At 42.7% G+C, this 26,305-nt stretch overlaps 1 protein-coding gene across 2 annotated transcripts in view; it reads right to left on the bottom strand.

Annotated features, from left to right (window-relative positions):
- The window catches only part of FER (FER tyrosine kinase), a 467,773-nt gene extending 443,663 nt beyond the window's left edge, over nucleotides 1–24,110 (bottom strand). Inside the window, exons 1-2 of one of the 2 annotated variants that reach the window (XM_061424536.1) lie at nucleotides 24,015–24,106; nucleotides 5,313–5,460 (exon numbers count right to left, since the gene is read on the bottom strand). The gene's annotated coding sequence lies outside the window, so the exon portion shown is untranslated. Of the gene's footprint in view, nucleotides 1–5,312; nucleotides 5,461–24,014 lie in introns of both variants that reach the window. The other variant, XM_061424535.1, reaches the window with a different exon arrangement.
- Nucleotides 24,111–26,305: the final 2,195 nt, after the last annotated feature.

Raw genomic sequence — 26,305 nt, 5'->3', positions numbered from 1 at the left:
GCAAAGACAGCAGGTGGGAAAGTGGAGACCACGTGTGTGAACCACGGCTACTCTGAAGGAAAACGGGAACAAAAGGTTAAAAGGATCAAGTATGGCCCCACGGCATACAAATCAGTATGTCCCAACTTATGAAAATATAAGTTATCTAGGTTCAGTTCAGTTCAGTCGCTCAATCGTGTCCGACTCTTTGTGACCCCATGGACCACAGCACGCCAGGCCTCCTTATCCATCACCAACTCCCAGAGTTCACTCAAACCCATGTCCATTGAGTTAGTGATGCCATCCAACCATCTCATCCTCTGTCGTCCCCTTCTCCTCCTGCCCTCAATCTTTCCCAGCATCAGGGTCTTTTCAAATGTCAGTTCTTCTCATCAGGTGGCTAAAGTATTGGAGTTTCAGCTTCAGCATCAGTCCTTCCAGTGAATATCCAGGACTGATTTGCTTTAGGATGGACTGGCTGGATCTCCTTGCAGTCCAGGGGACTCTCAAGAGTCTTCTCCAACACCACAGTTCAAAAGCATCAATTCTTCGGCACTCAGCTTTCTTTATGGTCCAACTCTCACATCCATACATGACTACTGGAAAAACCATAGCCTTGACTAGTTATCTAGGTACCTCTTGACTTTTAACTCTTCCTATATGATCAATTATTATAAAAGAGTTCAATTTTCAAATTAAGGCCAATTTTTTTTCCTTTCAAAGAGAGTTACAATGTAGGGAGAAATAAAAAATAATTTCTCTCACAGAACGTTTCCGGTTTCCACTGAACAATTTAATCCCTGTTCCATATCCCAGACTCTTGAACCAAAAGTCTCAACCTTCGTTGGTCCCTTATTTTTTTCAGGTTTTATCTGAACCAATTCTAGCTCTAATTTCAACACCTCAACAATACACTGATCTAAACTGCAGGTCGAATCATTACCGTGGTTGCCTAGGGAAGGTATCTGTCTTTTTGCTCAGGGTCTCAATGAAAGACTTTCATCCATTCATTTATTCATCCAGTAAGTACTTCTAAAAAACCTACAATACGCCAGACGCTGAGTGAGGTCCTGAGCACGGAGATAAGAAAAGTTCTGGCCACAGCCTCGGGAAGTTTACAAGAAGAAAGGAAGAGCTCTAACATCAAACAGTGACTGCTCTAAGGAATCCCTGTACCAAGTGCAATAAAAACACAGACGCACAACAGAGTCCTGGCTGAAGTAAAAGGAAGGAAAAGCCTTCACAGACAGCCCCAGGACATTCAGAGCAGTGCTTTCCTCATTGCCACTTTCTTCCTTTCCTCCAACCAAAATATGACTCTCCCCACCTGGAAAATATTGCTAAAATCTTACCTCCTACTTTCTCCCCGCAAATCTCCACTTGTTCCTAAATGCCGTGTAATGCTTAAAGAAAACCAACCAAATCTGTGAAATGCAAAAGCCAGCAAGGAAGGAAGGAAGACAACAGCGACTGCAGGCCAGTCCTACGCAAGCACCAGAGGGAGCAGGTACCGAGGTCTCGTCTCGTGCTTAGCTCTGCTGGCCTCTACGCACTTGCTTATGTGTCACCAGCATTTCAGTCTACTTCCCCCTTGAAACTGTGCATTTTTCAAAGATGAAAACATAGGCTGCTACAGCCTTATAATGCCCACAGCAATTACATACACCTTCCTAAGGAAAAACAACTGGTTATGAGCTGGGAGTGGGCCATGGTGGATGGGGGAGTAATTCCTGCAGATTTCTGTTGTTTTAAGCAAACTTTAATTGCCAGCTGGTGCCTACCTGCCAATGCAGGAGATGTAAGAGACACAGGTTTGATCCCTGGGTCCAGAAGATCCCCTGGAGGAGGGCATGGCAACCCACTCCAGTATTCTTGTCTGGGAAATCACACAGACAAAGGAGACTGCCGAGCTACAGTCAGTGGGGCCACCATGAGTCAGACACGACTGAAGCTACTTAGCACACACACACGTACACCAGTGGGTTGAATACAGCATAAATCTCCTAGCTCTTTTTTTTTTTATCTTTAACTTAATGCAACCAAATGTAAAAACTTCAGCAAATGTGTATTTAAAGCTGGAATGATTAAAAAAATAAAAACTCAGAATAAACAATTTTATCTCCAACAACTTTAGAGAACTGAAAGGAAAAAGTAAATTGCAAATAAACTTTGAATGAATAATGTTCCATGAAACCAGGGAAGTCTCAAGAAAGGTATTAAACATACATAAACTACATATTGTAAAAGAAAATATAGATAAATCATGAAAAACAAAAAAGGTGGGGACTGTTCAAGATTAAGAGAATAAAGATTTAAGACTCAAATGCAATGTATGAAACCCAATTGAATCTTGAATCCAAAAAACTAAAAAAAAAAAAAAAAAAAAATGTTCAGGGACCACTCGGGATATACGTATATAAAACATTACATTAGACATATTCTTAAACTAATGTTAATTTTCTTAAATACTGACATCACAATCATGCAAAAAATTATCCATATTCTTAGGAAATACATGCTTAATTTTATATACTGTAATATAATGTAAGAGATATATGTAATATATTTTCAAGTGGTTTTTAGAATATATAAATGCATAAAGAGAGAACATGTAGCAGAATGCTGGGGTGAGCAGACGCAGATGAATGCAGTGTGGGTGCTCACCACCCTGCACGGTCACTTTCCTCCGCAGCACTGAGCACTTTCAGAATGAAATCCTGAGGGGGTGACAGCACGCGGGGCTGCCGGCTGAACACACGCGCCAGAGGTAAAGGCAGCGCTACTATCCGCCAACGGTAAACCCGGCGCGGTGATCCTGGGCAGCTCAGGGGCCCGCCGTAGGTCTCAGCTAAGCTAGAAGGGGAGGAAGTGGATGACCTCTAAGGTAACCTTCCAGCTAAAAGCCCCATCACTCCACTACTTCTTCTCAGGTCTAAAATTCAAAAGATAACCAGATATGAAGACACAGGACTCTCAAAAAAAACATTTAAAACAGCTAGCCAAATGCCTGGCACATAGAACACAGACAATAAGTATTAACTCCTCTCTTTTGAAAATATTGTAAAATTTCTTCAGCAAAAAAAAAAAAAAAGATAGATATGACTAATTAACTTATAAAATAAGTAACACAAAATTCGAACGATCTACTTTAATATCTATTCAATTTCTACTGAATTAAAAACTGTCAATGTGAGCCACAAATAAAGCAAAACAAAGTATTAACTAGTACATGTAACAAATTTGTCAGATGCTTTTATTTCCAGCACTAATGCTATTTGTAGCATTATAATTACTTTCCCTTTTGGAAAAACAACCAATCCTTGAGGTAACGGGAAAGATAATAAACTAAAAAGATTCTGTACCTGATGCTAGCATCCACACAGTTGTTCAAAACCCAAAAATCATCCTTGAGTGTGTTGTCTCTTTCCACACCAAAAATACCCATAGATTTTTTTTTAAAAGGAATCTCAAATTCATCCATCTCCCTCTTGTTGCCAGCATCTTATCAGGGCACCACTCTCTCTCACCTTAGCTCCTAAAATTGTCAGCTTTTACCTTCAGCCCACTCAGTCCATTCCTCACATAGTAGGTTAAATGATGATATCGTTTAAGGACACAACGAACGACATGCCAAACCCTTCAAAACTCTGAATATTTCTGTAACCTCTTCCTACCTATCTTGGTCTCTCCCACTATGTCAGCCACACTGAAGTTTTTTCTGTTCCTCAAATTCACCAAGCTCTTTCTTCCAAAGTTTGTGTACCCTCTATTCCTTTTTTTTCTTTTTTTCCACTCAGCTTTATTGAAATATTATTGGCATCCAACATACGTAAGTGTGACTTCTACACTGTGACGATTAGATGCACGCATACATTGTGAGGACTGTCACAAGGCCGGTTAACACAGAGATACCTTCACATAATAACAGCTGTGTTTGTGTAGCGGGGGTCATATTTCAAAACTACTCTCTTGAAAATTTTCAAGCATACAACATTTTTAATTAAAGTCACCATGTTCTACATGAGATCTTACTCATACAGAACAATACAGAACTTACTCATCTTATAACTAGCAGTCTGTACTCTGACCAGCATCTCCCTATTTCCCCTACTTCTCAGCCTCTGGCAACTACAATTCCACTCTATTTCTACGCGTCTGGCGTTTTAAAATTCCGCAGAAAAAAGCAAGCGCACACAGCATCGCTCTGTCTGACTTACTTCACCCTTCTACTCCTTCTAATGAGAACGCTTCCACCACCAAAACCATCACCACCGCCGCCCTCCCACACAGCCTCCGGTAAACAGCTCCTTCTCATACACAGGTTTCCCCTTCAATACCAACTCCTCAGAGGAGCTTTCTGTGACTCTGCTATCTGAAGTGGCTCCTGAGACCATATCTCCAAGTCATTTGCTTCCCTTCAAAAAATATTTACTGCAATTCATAATTATTTTGCCAGTTTATTTTTTTAACCTGTCCCAATTTCTAGAATACGGGCTTCCCTGGTGTCTCAGCAGCAAAGAATCTGCCTACAATGCAGGAGACCTGGGTTTGATCCCTGGGTTGGGAGGATCCCCTGGAGGAGGGCATGGCAACCCACTCCAGTATCCTTGCCTGGAGAATCCCATGGACAGAAGAGCCTGGCGGGCTGCAGCACATGGGGTCACAAGAGTCTGACACGACTTAGTGACTAAACCACCACCACCACCACCAATAACCTCAAGAATATAAGCTATAAAGACAGGATATCCAATTTATCCATCATTATATCCCCAGAATCAAGAAATTCTCTGATCCTTAAACAGAAGTCTATTACTGTACATTAAATGAATAAATAAAACAGTAAATGAATATAGGACTATGTTAAAATAATGGACTACTAATGCTATTAGTAGTAATACAAAAACCAGAAGGAGAAATAAGTGTTTGAGAAGAAAAATAAAATACATGGAGTTTGGTGCCACAGAGTTGAAAATAAGGGACAGATGAGCACCCAGGTCAGGGAAGAGATACAGACTGGGCTTCTGCTGATTGTGTTAGCTGAAAAAAAAAGGGTAATTACATCACAGATATTAATAGAATTCAGGATAAATGCCAAGCAAAAAAATTAGTAACACAAATATAAAATGATCGCAGCTTGCCTAGGCAGGAGAACAATCTAACATAAAGAACACTATGAAATTAAGACAAGCCAAAACTGCTTCAGTTTGAGAGAGAAAAAAAATATATATATATACACATATATACACACACATATACATGTGTACATATGTATGTGTGTGTATATATGTATATATATATTTAGTAATTTACTAAGAAGAGTACAGTAATCCTACCTTACTACTATTCGTTGCTGGTCATATCTTAGCTAAAGTAGCAGATCCATGTTGAAGGACAATGCATTAGGGGTGAGGAAGACACTTGAGAAAACGAGCAGTGAAGTCTCAACGGGGAACGACCATAGGTCTATGCAGAAAACATGAGCTGCAAGGAGAGATTCAACGAGTCAGAACTGTTCACTACGGACAGAAAGCTAAAAAATGGACACAAGGAGTATGGTGGGCTCCTACAGTTCACCAGGCTCACCACATTGAAAACCAGGATCTTCTGCTTACCTAGCTTGTCCATTCTCTGCTTCCTCTCTTCCCTTTCTTTCCACAACCTTCCCCGTGAGTAAAGCATTTTATCTTCTCCCCAACCTGTATCTTCAGTTTTGAAAAGGTAATTCATGTTTTTCCTCCATTTTCACAGCATGAAACCAATTTCAAGTTTGAAACATATTAGAAGAAGCAAAATTTTAAATATTTATATGTAATATGCTAAGAGATTACAGCCTAAGAAATAACTATGTAAGAAAAACTTAGTCAAAGGCTGAGAAGGTTTGGGAAGGACGCTCCTGGCAGACACCTACTTTCCCTGTCTAACATGAGCTCCAGCATGGCTGTTCTCTCAATCCTTGAAGCTAGGAGAATCTCTAAGATGTTCCTTGGCCGCTGACTCTCTTCTCTGTCGCTGATGTTGAAATCTGAGGTTTATACCCCCATCACAGTTTCTGACTTTTTGTCTCATGCCTCCGTATTTCTAACTTTGACTTCTTGGTTTATAACCAACTCTTTTCTTTCAAGCTTCTCTTTTTTGTTTGCCTATTCTATATATCCTGTCATCTCCCCTGCCTCCTTCACCTTCACATGAATCACGTGAAACATACAGATGTTACCAATAAACATCTCCAACCTTGGCTCAGATGGTAAAGAGTCTGACTCAGTAGAGCAGACCCGGGTTCAATCCCTGGGTCGGGAAGATCCCCTGGAGAAGGGAATGGCAACCCACTGCAGAATCCTTGCCTGGAGAATCCCATGGACAGAGGAGCCTGGAAGGCTACAGTCCATGAGGTGGCAAAGAGTCAGACACAACTGATTGACTAACATACATACTTCAACCGATAAATAACATTACTCCTTTCTTCCTGGTCAGGAAACTAACCAAACACAGTACATCAGGAATATCTTCCAAGTCCCCTACTCATCTAAGCTCTTGACCCGTTTCCAAAAGCATCCCTTCTTTGCCCCTAGATAAGCATTTCACTCCCAGATGTGGCAAGGGTCTCAATGCTTGAATGGGTTGGACATCTACATACAATCAAAGTATTATTATAATTCCTCTTCTTCCACTAAACTGTGACAAAATTAAAGACAGGGATTATTATCAGCATCTCACACATACAGTCAGCACCCTACACACACAGACAGCATCCCACATATACAGTCAGCACCCGACACATACAGTCAGCATCCCACACATAAGTCAGCGTCCCATACAGTCAGCACCCTACACACAGACAGCATCCTACACATACACTCAGCACCCTACACAGTCAGCACCCTACACACAGACAGCATCCCACACATACAGTCAGCACCCTACACACACAGACAGCATCCCACACATACAGTCAGCACCCTACACACACAGACAGCATCCCACACATACAGTCAGCACCCTACACACACAGACAGCATCCCACATATACAGTCAGCACCCTACACACACAGACAGCATCCCACACATACAGTCAGCACCCTACACACACAGACAGCATTCCACACATACAGTCAGCACCCTACACATACAGTCAGCACCCTACACACAGACAGCATCCCACACATACAGTCAGCACCCTACACACACAGACAGCATCCCACATATACAGTCAGCACCCTACACACAGACAGCATCCCACACATACAGTCAGCACCCTACACATACAGTCAGCACTCTACACACACAGACAGCATCCCACACATACAGTCAGCACCCTACACACACAGACAGCATCCCACACATACAGTCAGCACCCTACACATACAGTCAGCACCCTACACACACAGACAGCATCCCACACATACAGTCAGCACCCTACACACACAGACAGCATCCCACACATACAGTCAGCACCCTACACATACAGTCAGCACCCTACACACAGACAGCATCCCACACATACAGTCAGCACCCTACACATACAGTCAGCACCCTACACACACAGACAGCATCCCACACATACAGTCAGCACCCTACACACATAGACAACATCCCACACATACAGTCAGCACCCTACACATACAGTCAGCACTCTACACACAGACAGCATCCCACACATACAGTCAGCACCCTACACATACAGTCAGCACCCTACACACACAGACAGCATCCCACACATACAGTCAGCACCCTACACACACAGACAGCATCCCACACATACAGTCAGCACGCTACACATACAGTCAGCACCCTACACACACAGACAGCATCCCACACATACAGCCAGCACCCTACACACACAGACAGCATCCCACACATATAGTCAGCACCCTACACATACAGTCAGCACCCTACACACACAACATCCCACACATACAGTCAGCACCCTACACACATAGACAACATCCCACACATACAGTCAGCACCCTACACATACAGTCAGCACTCTACACACACAGCATCCCACACATACAGTCAGCACCCTACACACACAGACAGCATCCCACACATACAGTCAGCACCCTACACATACAGTCAGCACCCTACACACACAGACAGCATCCCACATATACAGTCAGCACCCTACACATACAGTCAGCATCCCACACATAAGTCAGCGTCCCACACATACAGTCAGCACCCTACACACACAGACAGCATCCCACACATACAGTCAGCACCCTACACACACAGACAGCATCCCACACATACAGTCAGCACCCTACACAAACAGCATCCTACACATACAGTCAGAATCGCACACACAGTCATCACCCTACACATACAGTCAGCATCCTACACACACAGTCAGTACCCTACACACACATTCAGCATCCTACACATACAGTCAGTACCCTACATATACAGTCAGCATCCTATACATACAGTCAGCACCCTACATACACAGACAGCATCCTACACATACAGTCAGCATCACACACATACAGTCAGTATCCCACACAAACAGACAGCTTCCTACACATACAGTCAGCATCCTACAGACTATAGTCAGCATCCCATATATACAGTCAGCATCCCACACATACAGTCAGCAAACTACACAGTCAGCACCCTACACATAGAATCAGCATCGCACACTTACAGTCAGCATTCTACATATACAGTCAGCACCCTACACATACAGTCAGCACCCTACACATACAGCACCCTACAGAGTCAGCATCACACACTTACAGTCAGCATTCTACACATACAGTCAGCATTCTACACATACAGTCAGCAAACTACACATACAGTCAGCACCCTACATATACATTCAGCAAACTATACATACAGTCAGCACCCTACATATACAGTCAGCATCCCACACATACAGTCAGCACCCTACACACACAGACAGCACCCTACACACAGTCAGTACCCTACATATACAGTCAGCGTCCCACACATACAGTCAGCGTCGCACACATACAGTCAGCACCCTACACACACAGACAGCACCCTACACATACAGTCAGCATAGCACACATACAGTCACCATCCCACACATACAGTCAGCATCCCACACAATACCTATAACATTACAGCCACCAAACAAGTGACTACCGAATGGTTAAATTCCAAGGTGAATATGACTTCCTCTGATTTGTACACTTGGTGTAAAGTAAGGCTTTAACAAGATTTGTAACAGTAAATGATAAAATCAATACTTGGTATTGATTAAGATAGTATTTTAGTATGAAAATTTTAATCATGACTTCTCTCTTAAACTGCTTTCAATAGAGTATCTTCAGTCTAACCTTCAATATTATAGTAAACAGTATTACTTATGGATTTCCAAGAAACAAAACTATAGTGAATGTGTCCCTAAGTGTACACATTACATATATCATCTAATTCCACTCAAACACAGACCTCAAAATTACTGGACAATTCATTTAATTAAAAGTTTTTTCAGCTTCTTGATCAGCAAAGGAACTTGAGAACTGTCTAGAATTCCATATTCTAGTCTCTCACTTTGACAAAGAAACATGACTTTCAAAGACCTAAGAACACAAAAGACAACTATTCAACTGGGACTTCATATCTGACATTGAGAAGTAGCAAACGTCTCACTTAAGGAAGTTAGTGAAAGTACCCATTTGTTACTTATGCGTCACTCTCTTAACTCAAGTCTTTTCTATAATCTTTACTGTTTAATAAAAATTCAATATTATTCAATGAAAAAGTCATATTTTCCACTTGAAATAGTTTGGGTTAAAAATAAGTAACAGCTTTCAGGGTAGTAGCTCTAAATGGAACATTTCCTTGTTCAAACAAACCCATGAGTAAAACTTACATTCCTTGTATTACTTCAAAGTTATTATTATCCTTACCAGAGCCCAGCAAAGGTTTCTACAGACAAGTGAAAATGTGTAATAATTACTTTCTAGTTCACCTTAATCATCCCCACCAACTTGGTCAACTGCACAGGCTACCATCTCTAACTCACACTCATAACCAAACACAGTTCCTATTCCCTGAAGGTGCTTCCCTTTGTGAGAGGACTAGGCTGACACGGGAGACAGACCCGGGGTGCAAAATAGAGACACACTCATTCTCAGGGCCACGGAAGTGTCTCCCTGCAGCTGCACGACCCTAAAAGTGAGCAGTGACGTAGGCTGTGTGTCCCGGTCTCTCTCTCACCTCACCCTCGTCCTGGCCCTACTTCTCTTCTAAGCTTTACTTCTCCTGCTTCTCTAATCAGGGATGTCCCAATTCTGATAAACCAAAATCTAATTCTGACAAACCAAACATCTGAAATTAGGCAATGAATTCAGATTTCATTTTATATTCATTTAAAATCATGTTTTCAAAGAAAATTTCTTGTCCATGACGTCAGGTGAAAAATAGATTAGGTAGGAATAATCTATATACAATATATTATTATACAATATAATAATATACAATAAGGGCCTAAGTCTTAAAAAAAAAAAAAAAAAGGAAGTTGCAGGCTTCCCTGGTGGCTCAATGGTTAAGAATCCACCTGCCAATGCAGCAGACACAGGTTCAATCCTGGTCCAAGAAGATCCCATGTATCACGCAGCACCTGGCCCGGTGTTTCACAGCTACTGAGCCTGTGCTCCAGAGCCCAGGAGCTGAAGCCACCGGGCCTGTGTGCTGCGAATGCTGAGCCCGTGCACTCCAGGGCCCACGCTCAACAGGAGAAGCCACCGCAGTGAGGAGCCCAAGCGACGCAGTGAAGAGTAGTCCCTCCGCCCAGTGAGAAAAGCCCCACGGCAACCAAGACCCCACGCAGCCAAGAGCAAATACATGTATTTCTTAAAAACAAAAACTGCATGTGTATGAGATTGACCTGTGTTGTCCTCGCTTCCAAGGAAATGACAACCCACTCCAGTGTTCTTGCCTGGAGAATCCCAGGGACGGGGGAGCCTGGTGGGCTGCCGTCTATGGGGTCGCACAGAGTCGGACACGACTGAAGCGACTTAGCAGCAGCATGGGGCTCGGTTGTGTCCAGCTCTTTGCAGCCCGCCAGGCTCCTCCATCCATGGAATTTCCCAGGGAAGAATACTGGAGCAGGCTGTCATCTCCAGGGGATCTTCCCGACCCAGGGGTTGAACCCGCGTCTCTTGCGTTTCCTGCGCTGGCAGGTGTATTCTTTACCACTAGCGCCACCTAGGAAGCCCCCTTTCTTTGGGCAGCAGCGTTTCAGTTTCCTTCTGCTGAAGTACCCCTCTCGGTTGTCAATCTCTATAGTATGGGTGGCACCAATCATTTCCCACTCTTAAGTTCCTGGAAGAGGTGCAGGTAGACCAGGCATCCTGGTCTGGACCATCAGCATATTCCCTGCCCCAAGCAGTAGTTCAGGCATGAGCATGTGACCCAACTGGACCAATAAGACTCAATCGAAAAATTCTATAGGAACTAACCGGAAAGACAACTTTCAGCCGAGACTGCTCAACTAAAAGAACACAGTAAGTTCCTACTTGACAGTGAGCCAACCCAAAGAAGCACCAGGAGATGACAAGAAGAAAGAAAACTCTGAAAACATTCTGTGTCTAGCTTTAATCACACCTTTAGTTCAGGGGAGTTCAGATGCAGCTGCTAGAATTCGGAGTTACTGCAGGGAAACGATTCTCTCTGCATTTCTCAAGTCCCTGCCCAGTCAGAGTCTCCTAAGGAAAAGGTCTACAAGGATAGCTTTGTACCAGACAGACTCAGAAATGCAAAGAGTAACTCCCTGAAGACAGGGACCTCCAACGAGCTTCAGAGAAATAAAGTCCTTTCCTTCCCTTCCCGGGTAGACATTCACTTACATTCTTTTCTTAATACATTTCTTATGGTACATCATACTTTTTACTCATATTGACCAATATTCTAGGTTAATAAATCTAAAGACACTTTACCTTTCTCCCCTCAGATCCGCTCAGTGAGTAATCTCTCTCCCTCTGCAGGGTGTTCTCAGCCCCATTAGTGTTTTGCACTTCGTAACATGAGGCAATAAACTGCTTCTGGTGGCTCAGTCGCTAAGTCGTGTCTGACTCTTGCGACCCCATGGACAGAGGAGCCTGGCAGCCCAAGGTCCATGGGATTCTCCAGGCAAGAAAACTGGAATGGGTTGCCATTTCCTTCTCCTGCATTTTAGGCAGATTCTTTACCAACTGAGCTACAAGGCTTACTTATTATTTTATGCAACAAACATTTGCTGGGAGGCTCCTAAGCTGTGTGTCACGCATTTTTCCACACACACAAAACAGAGAGGTACACTATAATATAGGGTAAGAAGTGACTGATCCATAATCAGCAAAACATCTAGTAAACTCACAGCTCTTGAAAATCAGACTGCTTGCCTACTAAGAATGGAACAGGAGGACACTTAATAAAAATGCCAGGATGTTGGTACATTGCCTACTATGCCACAGTCTTCAGTAAGGCCCTTCAAAAACGCGGCACACTTTGAGTCAAGTCTTAATAAATGGAAAACCTTTTCAGTCTTTTACCGCAAATCCAAGATGGCTGATAATCTTGCAAATTACAATGCTGAAAATCAAATATCCCTAAACTAAAATCCGGCTTTTAACCACACAAAATAAAAGGTCAATAAAACACAAGCATCCTAGAGAAAGATGTATCAACGCCCTCGGAGCAGGGACAGATGAGTGCGCGCTGTTACTTCCAAGAAGTTGCTCAGAATGGCCTAGAGATGGGGGCCAAGATGAAGGCTGAGAAGCCTAGGACTTGCTTGATTTCAGATCTCATTACTACTGACACACTGAACTGGGAAATTCTTTGTTGTGGGAGACTGTTCTTTGCATGGCAGGATATTTATCAGCACCCTGGGGCACTACCTCTCCACGCCAGCAGTACCTGCCTACTCACCCCTCAACCCCCTATTGTGACAATAATAATGTCTGCAGACATCACTAAAGGCCCCTGAAGGGTTAAAAAAAAAAAAAAAAGCCGCCTGTTGGAGACCCACTCACTGGGTTAGGGTGGCAGAGTTGTTTAGAGACATACCAGGCAACAGTTTGATCCAAATACCAGGATTTGGGCTTTGGGAACCTGGGAGAAGTTAATCAAATACAAATAAATCAAAAACTTACTAAGTTCATAAGAAAGCTGTATTGCCAAAGAAACTCCCAACAAAGCTTTGTTACTGCCCAACCCTCAAAATATCTCCCTGGACTCCAACCTCTCATCAACAGTGAAGCGGCTCCTGAGGCCACGCAGCCCCCAGTAAGGGCATTCTTCTCAACACCCATCTTGGCCGTGACCAGGAGGAAACACGACAACGACCTTCTCAGGGGGAGAAAACGGACAGACGCATTGGCTAACCAAAAATCTGATTCCATTGCCAAGGCGAAGAGTTCGTGCCATCCCTGACCAATGAAATATGTACACAGTGCGAACTGGAAAATCTCCATGGGTTTCTTCCCCTTTCTCTTTTCCGATTCAGAGTTTCTATTGTCCTTAGATTCTTCTTCTTCTATCACTGAGCACTGGCTTTATTATAATCAGTTATATTTATGACTGAACCGTAAGATCCTTGACCCTAAGGCTGTCTTTTCAAACAGAATTGAGAGAAATCACCCAGTGATCCTAGACTTAGGCAGTAATTAAACAAGTCTCTGAGTTGTCTTCCTCTGTTGGGCTCAAGTGGTACATGCATTAGAAGCTGCATCTTGTTAGGGGAGGGCATTTTTTCAAGGGTTTCTATGTAAGGGAGGACACAGAGGCAAGCTGGGAAGATTGCGGTGAAAGCCTGTTCATCACGCTGGTCTAGCATCCACTCCCTCTCCCCACAGTCACAGGACCTTCCTCCTGCTTCAGTGAACTCCCACCTGGACTCTCTGTCTACCTGGCTCCCACCACGGGACTGACCACACTTCCTACTCTCAGCTCCAGTAGTTCATACCTGATTCAGATCTGGGTTATTATCATATGCTAATTGCCCGGACCACAGGATCAAGGATGAAAACATGACCCAACTCCTTCAATGAAATGCAACTCCAGGGCCTTTGCTAAAATTACGAGTAGGAAAAGGGTTGTCTGGGCTGGGCTTGCTAACCTGAAACAGTGTTAGGCCAACAGGGAGCGCCACAGGAAAAATTCTACCTGAAAGCACATCTAACACGAGAGAGCCACCGAGGTTGCTGAGGTCGTCGTTTGAGCCCCTCAGTCCATCCACACCTGAAGAGAGTACACCCCTCTTGGTCCCAGTGCCCTGAGACACTGTGAATGGGGTTTTGGTCTCATGCAACTGAAAGATATTGAAAAATCTAATATCAGTTACCAGTTATCAGACAAAAGCGGTGTTAGTTTTCAAACCAAAAATAAAACAAACAACCTGAAGCGATGTGAATTAAATTCAGTTCAGTTGCTCAGTTGTGTCCGACTCTGCGACCCCGTGGACTGCAGCACGCCAGGCCTCCCTGTCCATCACCAACTCCCGGAGTCCACCCAAACTCACATCCATTGAGTCGGTGATGCCATCCAATCATCTCATCCTCTGTTGTCCCCTTCTCCTCCTGCCTTCAATCTTTCCCAGCATCAGGGTCTTTTCAAATGAGTCAGCTCTTTGCATCAGGTGACCAAAGTACTGGAGTTTCAGCTTCAGCATCAGTCCTTCCAATGAAAATTCAGGACTAATTTCCTTTAAGATGGACTGGTTGGATCTCCTTGCTGTCCAAGAATTAAAATTATTTGCTAAATTCATACACCTAATCGCTGGTAGCACAGATCCAACCCTAAGTGGGTCTATTTCTAATGCTCTTTGCACAACATCTACTCTTCCTCAAGAAAACAGTGTGAAACTTCTCTGTGTTTTAAAATCCCCTGTAGCCAAAAAGTAAGACCTTACCTGAAGTGAATATAGCATTTGTTAAACAACCAAAAAAGGAAGAATCCCACAACTTCCTGCTTTCTGTCCCATTCCTGCAACAACTTGCCTCCTGAATAACACAGAACATTTCTGCCTTATTTTTATAATGTAAGCTACTGTAAAGACATGTAATAGCAAGTGTCTCTAAGCAAAGCCACTTCAATCTTAGGGTAAATCAGATCCAAAATAATAATAGAACATCAGAACCTTAGAAAAAGGCCATCACCACAGACTAGTGACTATTCTGTTATAATTAATTGTAAAACTCCGAAAAGGACACCCAAATCGTAAGTGAGAATGCTATTATTTATGTTAGTATTTTAAGATATTTGTCAGAATGACATTAACTTGTAAACAGGAGCAGCTACTTAGAGTGAAATCTCTTTCAATATTATTAAGTGTGAGAGAGAAGGGAAATGGGTTAGAAATTATGAATATAAGACCCCTGACATTTTCAAAAAATCTAAAAACTATGAGAATTTTTGACAGAGCTTGAACATAAAATAATGATGTTTCACAAGTCAACTTTTGTTTCCCTAGAAGTACACTGATTCACATCCAGATTCAGGCGACTCACCATTCCATTTTAAACATATTGAAAAATGTCTATCCTCTGGCTACGATCTACCACTTTCTTATGTCTCTACTTTTCCTTCACTTCTAGCAGTTGCGCTCCTTTTCAATAAATTTTTTTTTACAAAGCAGCAACATTTTATCACTTGACGAAAGTTATTATACAGGATAACTTCAAACTGAGAACATAGTCAAGGTGACATGTGGACACTGGGCAGCTGGGTGGGGTCATGAATATCTCAGGATCTCACTTCCAATAAGAGGAAATTATTTCAGTAACACTTCAGATATTTCAACATGAACTCTAAGTCACTCCCAAGTGGATGAAATTGATGTTAAATCCAGGACTTCTAATGGTTCACTATATTTTAACATTTATCATTTATATGAAAGACCTAAATTCAAATCCCAGGTATCATTTTATTGCAGAATCTCCTTGGATATGACCTAAGATTGGTTCCAGATCACAAAATGAAAATACAAGTTATCCAATCTACAAGGTTGTGATGAAAATCAAAACTAATGCATAGAAAAGTCTAACATTTTTAGCAAGTACTAAAGAAACGCCAATGCCCCTCGCTCGTAACAATATCTGAATCCATGCAATGCACTCAGAAACTTTTACACACAGAAACTGCTTCTTACTTTGAGGTTAAAATGTTGAGGAGGGGATAAAGGTTACGCATAAAAAGAATTATAATACAATATGTATGTGTGTGTGAGCGCATACTCGGTTGCTTCAGTCGTGTCCAACTCTCTGTAAGCCTATGGACTGTAGCCCGCCAGGCAGGCTCCTCAGTCCATGGACAGGCAAGAATACTCCAGGCAAGAATAACCGAGTGGGCTGCCACTTCCTCCTCCAGAGGATCTTCCCGACCCAGAGCTCAAACTCATGTCTCCTGTATCTCCTGCATTGCAGGCAGATTCTTTACCCACTGAGCTACCCGGGAAGCCCATATACATACATATACACACATACATACATGTACATAACTACTGGTAAGAGAAAGCAATCAGTCTCCTGCTTTGTAAAAAGCTATATTATATATAAGTCTAGATGAAAATTCTTATACTTTGTCCAACATAATCATTTATAAATAATCGGGATAATGATTTATCAAGTTATTTGTCGTTAAAAATTACCTGAGACGACAGCATTGTTCCGTTCCCTTTAATTCCTCTTCTACTGGCAATTTATTCAATATATAGAAAGCAAAGAGGCTTGACAAAGTGATGGTACTTAGTCAGAATATATGAATTTGGAACAAATTCAGGATGGATTAAAAAAAAATACAACAGTGACTGGATGAGAATCATTAGAAATTCCACCAGACACCACAAACTCTACACTAAAACAGACAAAAAGGTAGTGCTTACCATGTTTCTTTTGCTCCTACCAAAGCAAAATTTTCAATCCTCAATGAAAGTTAAAACGATGGCTAATCTGTATAAGAATGTATGTAGAAAGCATGTGATTCTGAAGCAAATATAATTCAAGAGAAAGTCCGAATACTGTATAAACATTCTCATGAAGTCATCGTGTGGCTGCTAGGTGGCTACCGATGCATCTGTTGCCAAAACTGAATATTGGTAGAAGAGTCAAATGCATTTTTGTTTGCAGAATGCGAAATTAACAAAAAGCCTGAACGACTGACGGGAAAAGCTTGGGAAACCCTCCCAAGCTGAAGACATCCAGAGAGCAGAAGGGACACAAACTCCTGAGAGTCCGACTGCTGTCAAATATCACCAAGAAACAGCAGCAAGCAGCAAGCACCGCAGTGACCAAGGACGAACTCTTCAACTTTGTGGCAGTGCAGCAAGCTTTGCGATCAAGCCAGAAACACTCTTCCAGTCCACAAACCCACAGACAAGAAAAGCCAAGTAGAAGAAACTTCGTATGTACACTAATAACGTAATGTAAAGTCATCCAGCCTTCATTTCAGAAGCAAAAAAAAAAAAAAAAAATTGTTTAACAACTTTGAGGACTGGAGTTCTGTTTACAGAATTATTAAGGGTCTGAAGGGATCACCTGAATTTTTCAATTAAATCTGACTGCATTTTATGAAGGTAATTATATCCTAGGTCTGCAAAAATTTCAAGAAATACCACTTGCTAATGCCAAGGGTATAATGAATATAATTTTTCTAAATCTTACTTCAACTTATATATTACATATATTACTTCTACATAGGATGAACTATTTAAGAGCAATTTCATCCACAAAATGTAATTTTAAAGAAATTTCTTCTGATTGAGAGAATGTAAAGAACATCATTTATACTAGACACCTAGAATATAAATATTCTATTAAGAGTTTCCCCTTTTCCTAAAACCGTTTGTCCCACTCTGGAAATACATTTTCTGTAAGCAAAATAACTTATATTGGAAAACCAATTTCAATTTTTCTGTAGTAATATTATTTACTATAAAGACCATGGTGCTATTAGTCAAATATTTTTAAACATTCATCAGTTACTCTTAAAAATGTAAGGCTCTTCAGTGTCAATTACATAAAATTAGTAATCTCTTCTGTAGCATTACAAGACTGACATGGAAAAGTGAAGAGTACTCATTTCAGGAAAAGGCAGAAATAACTTGGGCCTCAATGACAGTACTACAAGGTGTGTCTCAGCTATTTGGCTTTTTTAATGACCCACTTTCCTCAATAAGAGTAAATTCAAGTTTATCCCTATCGCAGTGTCATTCTCCATCACAAGATGGAATTACAGAGGGCATACTAGCAAACTACGTGTTAGAATATGTCACACGTGTACATATCTTGTACTGGGGTGGGGAGAAAACATTGAGAATCACTGACTTAAACCACAAAATCTTTGTTTTCCTGCTGATGAGACAGTAAGGACTATTTAGTTCAAATCTTATCTCAATTCAGAGTTTGTCACAACACCCAAAAACTACAGGATGGTCTGTGTATTTAATTATAATTGTATTATTTAAGAATCAAAATCCCACACTTTGAACACACATTTTGAAACAGGGATATATTGCTCCCTAAAAAATAATCCTATAGGAAATTGGAGGAGACATTTCTGTAGGAGACAGAAAACACTCAAGAGTTTTGTGTATAATAATACACAAAGTTTTAAACAAATTTTAAATTTTAAACAAAGTTTTAAACAGATTAAGTAAATGTAGTTTAAAGTGGTGGGGTGCATTAGTTAGAGATTTAAGAAGGTAACATTTTTCTGTACCACTTTTAGGCAAATATTTGTGGTTGAAAGGAATGTAGGGAAACCATCCAACAACAGATGATAATCTAATATGAAAGAAAAATAATTCAGGAATTCAGACGAACTGGACATATTTTGAGGTAAAAATCATTTAAGGTCAATTTCTGATTATCACTACTGAGATACAATAAGCCAAGAACTATTACAAAAAAAAAAAAAAAAAACAGCTAATCTGAGATACTTCTATTATTTGGTTAGTACAAATGTAAATGTCTTTCAATTTCAGTCCATTTAATGTACATTATTTTAATTTCCAAAGTCTAAAACTTACGGGCTTTTAGGATGGCAGAATAAACACTGTAACACCTGAAGAGGCAAAATGAAAACTACAGGGAAAGGGACTGAATGTAAGAGCTGCGTGCTCCCTAAATTTAAGCACTTTACCTCGACTGTCTCATTTCTTCTTCATAACAACCTTATGAGGCAATTTTATTAATATCATCCCCATTTTACAGATGAAGAAACTATGACTTACAACAAGGACTTTTGTATAGTACACGGAACTCTGTTCACTGTTACGCCGCAGCCTGGATGAAGGGGACTTTGGGGGAGAATGGATACATGTATATACATGACTGAGTTCCTTTAGGGTCACTGAACTCACAACATTGCTGATCAGCAATATCCCAATACAGAACCAAAAAGTTCAAAAAAAAAAGAAACTATGGTTTAAAGAGGTTTTTAAAAACTTGCTCAAGATCCCACAAAAGAAAATCCTAATTTCTGACTGAAACCCAGATTACCTGGCTCCAAAATAAAAAGAATTTTCTTTTCACTATACCCTGCAATCTCACAAGAAACACATACATTGAACTTTACAGTTTTTTAATCAAAACCTTCTGAAGGAGGAGGCAATATTAAGCTTATAGTGAGCAGTGGTAACTTATAAGGCTAAAAATTAGTCATAGTTTGTATAAATTAATATTTAGGAAATAAATTAATAAATTAATATTTAGGAAATAATTCCAAGTTATGCATGACATTAAATTTTTAAAAGCTGAACATGAAGTATCTCTCCAAAATAGAAAAAATCCAAAAATTTCTGTAGACAGGCAGCAAGTAAACGTCATCTTACTTGGACATTCTGAATCCCAAAGAAAAAACGTGAAAGGCTTCATACTTTGTCAGTTATACAGCAGTCTCATAAGGTTAACTAGGACTGTATTTATACTTAAGAAAAAAGAAAAAGTGGGTAATTGCTTGGGTCTGATTCTTTTGTTCTGACTCTATTCTGTTCTCTATTGATTCTTTTCCATTTTTCCTCCAGATCTTGGAGCCCTCTTCTAATTTAGGCTAACTGAGTCTCAAGTTCAGGAACTCCTCCAAGTTTAGATGTAAGTGCTGACATACTGCAATGAAGACCATAAAACTGCAAAGATTGCTAGAGTGTTACAGAAGAAACAAGAGCTTCAGTTCTTTTCCAAAACATTAACTATCGTGGAGTTACTTTTCTTCTGTAGTTTTCTGATTTGATTTTAAAGCACTTAACTTTCATAATAAAAAAAATGGGTGAAGGAGATGGAAGGGAAGACTTGGAGCTTTGATTAAAAAACATCTATTTTATTCTTTCCAAAGTTCCAGAACTATGCCCTGCTTGTTCCCTTTTATTTCCCAATGGCATGGTATGAAAAATTAACCATACGTAAGCATGCCAACTGGTTCCAAATAGGAAAAGGTGGACGTCGAGGCTGTATATTGTCACCCTGCTTATTTAACTTATATGCAGAGTACATCATCAGAAACGCTGGGCTGGAAGAAGCACAAGCTGGAAATCAAGATTGCCAGGAGAAATATCAATAACCTCAGATATGCAGATGACACCACCCTTACGGCAGAAAGTGAAGAGGAACTTTAGCCTCTTGATGAAAGTAAAAGAGGAGAGTAAAAAGTTGGCTTAAAGCTCAACATTCAGAAAATGAAGATCATGGCATCTGGTCCCATCACTTCATGGGAAATAGATGGGTAAACAGTGGAAACAGTGTCAGACTTTATTTTGGGGGGCTCCAAAATCACTTCAGATGGTGATAGCAGCCATGAAATTAAAAGTCACTTACTCCTTGGAAGCAAAGTTATGACCAACCTAGATAGCATATTGAAAAGCAGAGACATTACTTTGCCAACAAAGATGCGTCTAGTCAAGGCTATGGTTTTTCCAGTGGTCATGTATGGATGTGAGAATTGGACTGTGAAGAAAGCTGAGTGCCGAAGAATTAAGCTTTTGAACTGTGGTGTTGGAGAAGACTCTTGCGAGTCCCTTGGACTGCAAGGAGATCCAACCAGTCCATTCTAAAGGAGATCGGTCCTGGGTGTTCATTGGAAGAACTGATGCTAAAGCTGAAACTCCAATACTTTGGCCACCTCATGTGAAGAGCTGACTCATTGGAAAAGACCCTGGGAGGGATTGGGGGCAGGAGGAGAAGGGGAAGACAGAGGATGAGATGGCTGGATGGCATCACTGACTCGATGGACATGAGTTGGGTGAACTCTGGGAGTTGGTGATGGACAGGGAGGCCTGGCGTGCTGCGATTCATGGGGTCACAAAGAGTCGGACACGACTGAGCCACTGAACTGAACTGAAGCATGCCAAAGTCAAATGAGATATGAAAAAATAATGAGGCAATCCAAAGATCTATACATTCTGAAGCACAGCTCAATTTCAATATTTAAGAATGAAATATTGTTAAGTATAAAAAACAGATTTTGGGCATACTAAAATTGAAATACTTTAGCCACGTGATGTGAACAACCGAGTCACTGGAAAAGACCCTGATGCTGGGAAAGACTGAAGGCAAAAGGAGAAGGTGGCAGAGGATGAGATGTCTGGTTAGCATCACAAATTCAATGATCACAAACTTCAGCAAACTCCAGGAGACAGTGAGGGACAAGGAAGCCTGGTGTGCTGCAGTCCATGGGGTTGCAAAGAGGGGTCAGGCACAATTTAGCAACTTAACAACAACAACAAAAAAAACTGAAAAGCAGGATTCACATACTTAAAGAAGGGCAGGAATTTCCTAAGTATGGGAAAATTATAAATATAATATACATGAATTTATACCCATTTCTTATTTTTTATCATAAATTGAAGTTTTGTATTAAAATATTCCTTTAGCATCACCATGAAATAACACGCAAGATAGCTTTGACTCCTACCAAAATTACCTTCAATCTCTCTAAATTCCATGGAAAAGTTATATTTAAAAAGTTCATGTTCGTAAGCTTTCTTTTTCCACTACAAAAACATTCTTATTCCAAAACAACATACATAAGGTTGATTCAATTTATTAAGTGTTACCAAAACAGTGCATAAATGATAGTCCCTTCGACTCATCTGCAAAACATACTCATTTAAAAATCAAGTACAAAAGTATAATCTATTAACACAAGTCCAATTTCAAAACAAAACTTTTATTTGTATAACAAGTTCATTGGATTTCCTTTTTTTTCTGATTACCAAAACACAATTAACTTAAGGCCCTGATTTACAATGATGACTGCTTTATAATAGTCTCACAGAATTCAATTACTATGGTTTTTATAAACACTATTTCCATCTACAAATGGAAAATAAGCACTTGACAATATTTTGGTATAATACATATTTATTCTGGTTTTCAAAGTTGATCATTTCAGTTCTTCTGTTCCTTAGTATATACCATGTAACAGCTGTTCCTATTATTGTTGTGTAGTTGGTGAGTATTCACCAGCAACTGAACTTGCCTGTATTGTTTGAAATTTTTCAACGTGAAATATTGGAGGGGGAAAAAGGCAAACGTGAAATGTTCACAGACCAGAGTTATAGCTACATTAATAGTTGAAGATGAAATGAAAAGGGCAGGTCTACCAAAAGCCTGACTTATTTCTTCAACTACTTACATCAAACTTTGAAATAGTGCAGAAGCTGCATTAACCCGACCCCAAATAATTTTACATGGTATATATTTAATGAAGAGAAACAGATCTTCTGCAAAGGTCTTTCATGGAAGAAACCGGAAAAAGGTTTCCAAGTATGCCTATGTACTCCCTTTGAAAACAGTTCTCTTGGCTCAAGAGAACTAGCAGAAACGAGGACCCAGATGACAAAGCACAGTCTTCCTTTGCGTTGACTGACAAAACGCTTGGCTCTTCACGTGTCTGTTTTCCTAAAGCCCACATAGGTGGATACAGCAGGACTGCACCACTGCTCAGTCCAAGAACTACACTTTGCAAAATTCAAGTCCCCATTCATTAAGTTGAAACATACTTTCTAGTCTTTAATCACTGGAACAGTTTTGGTCTATTCTTACTGATTTTTCTATTACACTTTTTACATCGCTGACTCCATTTGCCAATTTTGTGTTTTAAAACATCTGGAGAAAGAGAAAAAAAATAGCACCACACCTTTAGAGTAATTTACGTCAAACCGATAGTGGGGCCGCTACGAATATATATACAGTGGCTTCCGAATTTAAAAGATTAAGGATTTTTAACCCTAAGGCAAACGAAAACGAAAGTGCCAGCCTTATGAAATTAACACACGGTGGGCTGCACTGCACTGCCTATCAAAATCATAAATGCACAAAAGTAAAAAGCCACGGCTTCACAGTTAATTTGTGCAAAACGTAGCACCCTACCAACACCAACCCAGGTAGCGTGTTTCGGAAGGTGGAACCTGAATGTGGGAGACGAAGCATAGAGCTGGCCCCAGGTGCCTCCAGACACCTCCCCAGCCCTAATCGGCAAGGAGGGAGCGGACCCGGCGGAGCCAGCTTCGCACCTCGTCCGCCCCTCGAGGGTCACTGCGGGCCGCGGCGGGAGGGGCGCGGACGCTGGGGGTCAGGGGTGACAGGGGCGAGCTGGGGGCGGGCGGAGCGGCTCTGAGAAGCCGCGACGCCAGGACCGGCCGAAGGTTCCGCGGAGACCAGGGGGTGCGGGCGCGATGGGCGGCGCCCGCGCTGCCCCGGCACCGCCCCGCACCGCGCAGCCCCCGCACCCGGCGAGCGGGCGGGGCCGCCGGGCCGCCTCACCCCGCCGCCTCAGCCCCGCGGCGCAGGCACGCGCCCCCTCAGCGTCCAGTCGCGGGCGGTGAGGAGCGCGGGCCTCGCCCAGTCAGGCGGGCGGCCGGCCCGAGCCCCGAGCAGGGGCGCGCCGCCGCGGGCGCGGGACGCCGCGGAGACCCCGCCGCCGGGAGCGGGAGGCGGCGGCGGCTGAGGGCGGGGACGGAGCCCCGGGCGCCCCTCGGCGGGCGCGGAGCGTGGCCCCGGCTCTCTGCCGGCCTCCCCCGCTCCCCACCCCACTTCCCCGCGTTGCCCTAGGCAACAGCGCCCGCCGCGGGCGGCGCGGAACTCACCTACCTAGAACCTGACAAGCGGGAGCCCCTCGGACGCGGGAGCCCGTCGCCACCCCGCGTCACGGGGCCGCCCCAGCCAATGGGCGCAGCCGTCACGGGCCCTCGCGGCCAATCCGGCGGCGCTCCGGTCTCCGGGCGCCCGCGAGCTGCCGGCCAATGGGCGCCGGCCGGGGGCGGGCGCTGCCGTCCGACCCCGGCCCTCCCCCACCAGCTCCCGGGGGGCGGGGCGCGGCCCGGGCTCCAGGCCCGCCAGGCGGGCTGCGGGCGGCGGCCGGCGGCCGGCGTCGTCACAGGAAGCTTGGGGAGGCTCGCCCGCCCGCGGCCGGGAAGCGGCCGGGCCGGGGGCGATAAGCCGGGGCCGCCTAGAAGGGCCTGCCCGACGGCTCGACGGCCGGGAGGGAATTCAGGGCGTGGGGGCGGGGGCGTGACTAAAACGCTAAGGGCGCCCGCGGGCGACGCCGGGCACTGAAGTCGGCTTTGGGGGCGCGGACCCTCCACCCGGAGTGCGTGCGTGTCACTCCTTCTTCTCTTCGTGTATCTTACATGCAGCTGTTGTAGCCTTCATTCTCTTCAACTAGCTTTCGGCTGGAATTGCCATAAAGACGGGAGCTCCTTCTCATTCCTGTAATTCCCAGTACCTGAGACCCTCTTTTTAAAAAGGCAAGACACGAGGTGCTATAGTTGTGACCAGTTCAGTCAGTTCAGCTCAATTCAGTCGCTCAGTAGTGTCCGACTCTTTGCGACACCGTGGACCGCAGCACACCAGGCCGCCCTGTCCATCACCAACTCCCGGAGTTTACTCAAACTCATGTCCATCGAGTCAGTGATGCCATCCAACCATCTCATCCTCTGTCGGCCCCTTCTCCTCCTGCCCTCAATCTTTCCCAGCATCAGGGTCTTTTCAATGAGTCAGCTCTTCACATCAGGCGGCTAAAGTATTGGAGTTTCAGCTTCAGCATCAGTCCTTCCAATGAACATTCAGGACTGATCTCCTTTAGGATGGACTGGTTGGATCTCCTTGCAGTCCAAGGAGTCTCAAGAGTCTTCTCCAACACCACAGTTCAAAAGCATCAATTCCCCGGTGCTCAGCTTTCTTGATAGTTCAACTCTCACGTCCATACATGACCACTGAAAAAAACCACAGCCTTCATTAGATGGACCTTTGTTGGCAAAGTAATGTCTGCTTTTTAATATACTATCTAGGTTAGTCAAAGCTTTTCTTCCAAGGAGCAAGCATCTTTTAATTTCATGGCTGCAATCACCATCTGCAGTGATTTTGGAGCCAAAAAAAATAAAGTCAGCCACTGTTTCCCCATCTATTTCCCATGCAGTGATGGGACTAGATGCCATGATCTTAGTATTCTGAATGTTGAGCTTTAAGCCAACTTTTTCACTCTCCTCTTTTACTTTCATCAAGAAGCTGTTTAGTTCTTCACTTCGTGCCATAAGGGTGGTGTCATCTGCATAGCTGAGATTATTGATATTTCTCCTGACAATCTTGATTCCAATTTGTGCTTCATCCAGCACATAATTTCGCATGATAAACTCCACATAAAAGTTAAATAAGCAGGGTGAAAAAATACAGCCTTGACGTACTCCCTTCCCGATTTGGAACCAGTCTGCTGTTCCATGTCCAGTTCTAACTGTTGCTTCTTGACCTGCCTACAGATTTCTCAGGAGGCAGGTCAGGTGGTCTGGTATTCCCATCTCTTGAAGAATTTTCCACAGTTTGTTGTGATCCACACAGTCAAAGGCTTTAGCGTTGTCAATAAAGCAGAAGTAGATGTTTTTCTGGAACTCTCTTGCTTTTTGTAAATCCAGTGGATGTTGGCAGTTTGATCTCTGGTTCCTCTGCCTTTTCTAAATCCAGTTTGAACATCTGAAATTTCACTGTTCATGTACTGTTGAGGCCTGGCCTGGAGAATTTTGAGCATTACTTTGCTCATATGTGAGATGAGAGCAATTGTGCGGTAGTTTGAGCATTGTTTGGCATTGCCTTTCCTTGGGATTGGAATGAAAACTGACCTTTTCCAGTCCTGTGGCCAGGACTGGAAAATTTACTGGCATATTGAGTGCAGCACTTTCACAGCATCATCTTTTAGGATTTGAAATACGTCAACTGGAATTCCATCACCTCCACTAACTTTGTTCGTAGTGATACTTCGTATAGCTCTCTTGACTTAGCATTCCAGGATGTCTGGCTCTAGGTGAGTGATCATACCATCGTGATTATCTGAGTTGTAAAGACCTTTTTTGTATAGTTCTCCTGTGTATTCTTGCCACCTCTTCTTAATA

This window comes from Bos javanicus, chromosome 7, assembly GCF_032452875.1.
Source record: "Bos javanicus breed banteng chromosome 7, ARS-OSU_banteng_1.0, whole genome shotgun sequence".
Lineage (NCBI taxonomy): Eukaryota > Metazoa > Chordata > Mammalia > Artiodactyla > Bovidae > Bos > Bos javanicus.
Note: the sequence above shows the minus strand (reverse complement) of the source record. Positions and strands in the feature narration are given on the sequence as shown.